Below are 2,370 nucleotides of genomic sequence, written 5' to 3' on the forward strand. Positions count from 1 at the left end.
TTTATATATTAGAAAGAGTGAAAGTTCAAAAGAACAGCAATTATTTTGAAACATTATGAATAATTCAACTCTACTTTTGATTAATTTAATGCATTCTTGCTAAATAAAAGTATTAATTTCTTTCAACAACAAAAAAAAGACCACACACATTTGAAATGTATAGTGTATAATATTGCAATAAAATGCAACACAGTTTTATGCAATATGTACACTCCAAAATCAAAAGGTGAACATTCAAAAGGTGAACATTTATTAATAGGCAATTAAAATTTTTTTTATTATTTAATTATTATTTATTCAACTTATTAATAAATGTTCATTTATTGAACATATTAATACATTTCCAACCTATTTTGGGTTCATTTTAAGCATGACATATAATAATTTTAAGCAATAGCATCCGATCTGTCTCTCTATGCAGAATTTCTCGGCCTGGAAAAAGTTACACTCAACTATCAACCAATACTTATAATTTATATTAACACGATTAAAAGCAATTCACTTCAAGCTTGCAGGGACAAGAACACCTGGTATAAACGCAGCGGGTGAGTGTATGCTAACACTCTCTCTCTCTCTCTCTCTCTCTCTCTGTGTGTGTGTAGGTCATGGCTGGCTTGGAGTGTATTAGTAAAACCTTTTGAGCAGCAGTAGCTCTATGTCTCTATTGATCAGGCTGGATCAATGCCAGTGATTTCCAATGAGGCATACTGAGAGCATTTGTAAGTGTGTGCGTGAGAGTGTGTACATGTGAGGCAGAAGATGGGAGCCTGGAAACTCTTCAGGGACAAATCTGAAGAAAGACATCTGCTGATCCACTGCAGTATTTCACAGTGTGAAACCAGCCTTATACACTTGCACTTATAGTTGCACATTCACATTCTTTCTGTTTCCCTCAGCTGCTGCAACTCTTGCTCCTGATGTCACATATACATGTTTTTCAGCTCTGCAAGGTATTAGGCATATTCCTCCATGCCACTAATTTTTCTTACCTCTTCTCATAGCTGCTCAGTTCCTTTTTTTTTTAGCTGTAAATGCCAGTGTTGATTGGCTGATGACACCACAAGAACATGAACCTGAAAGAAACAAATCAGACACTGTCAAAACAACAATACAGCTTTAATAAATATTAAATTAACATGAAATATATATGTTGCTGGTGAAAGAATTTGCTACTTTTGAAGGGTCATCAATGGCAGTGTTATTTTAATAGTATTTATTTACTATTACGGTTTTTAATTAGCTTTTTAAATGTCCTGAATTTTAACTTCTAGTATGTGCTTTTGTTATTTGTATTATTTTTAATTACATTTTTGTAATTTTTTTTACCCTAATTTCTTCTTCTTCTATTTTTACCTTTAATTTATATCTACTTTAGCTTTTCATTTTAGTACTTCAGCTTAAAGGGATAGTCAATCCAAAAGTGAAAATTCTGTCATTTTGTTTCTCATCTTCATGTCGTTCCATCTTCATGACTCTTTTTTTATGCAGAACACAAAATAAGATATTTTGAAGAACGTTGATAATCAAACAGTTTTAACACTGTTGAGCACTTCCATTGTATTTTATGTCCATAATGGAAATCAATGGGAACCAAAACTCTTTGGGTCCCACTTTATATTAGGTGGGCTTAACTACTATGTAATTACATTTAAAAAAAGTACAATGTACTTATTGTATTGCAACACACTTTTGCTGCTATTAAGGCATGCGGGTAAGGTTAGGGACAGGTCTGGTGGGTAGGTGTAAGGGTGGGTTAAGGTGTAAGGCATGGGTCAACATTGTAACTATAATGTAATTACAGATGTAATTACATGCAGATATTTTTTAAAATATAAGTACAATGTAAAACATGTAAGTACATAGTAGTTAAGGCCACCTAATATAAAGTGGGACCACTGTTTGGTTGCCAGCGTTGTTCAAAATATCTTCTTTTTTTATATGATCAATGGAGAAAGATGCATTTTGCCTGCAGTATGGTGTAGTTACAACACCTGTTATCTGGACAATGCTAACCAGCCAAACCTTTACTTCCAAACCAATCTAGTCTTCTTGATTCACCTTAAAGGAACACAGACTACACCTCACTAACCCTGCGTCTTAAAAAAACAGTTCCCAAAAAATGAAAATTCTGTCAGCCTCATGTTATTTTTTAAACGAACATTCTACAAAAAAATTAAATAAATATATAAATAAACTTTTATGTTCCACAGAATTAAGCAAGTCTTATGGGTTTGGAACAACAGTGGGAATTATTATTTCATTCCTTTCCCTTTCAACAGACCTTGACACCTCATTCACCTCATGTGAACACATACCTCCGCAAACCTTCGCAGACATTTCCTGTTCCTCCCCATCATATTGTACAGTAAG

The sequence above is a fragment of the Sinocyclocheilus anshuiensis genome, unplaced genomic scaffold (genome assembly GCF_001515605.1).
Source record: "Sinocyclocheilus anshuiensis isolate Anshui unplaced genomic scaffold, SAMN03320099.WGS_v1.1 scaffold85, whole genome shotgun sequence".
NCBI classification, from domain to species: Eukaryota; Metazoa; Chordata; class Actinopteri; order Cypriniformes; family Cyprinidae; genus Sinocyclocheilus; species Sinocyclocheilus anshuiensis.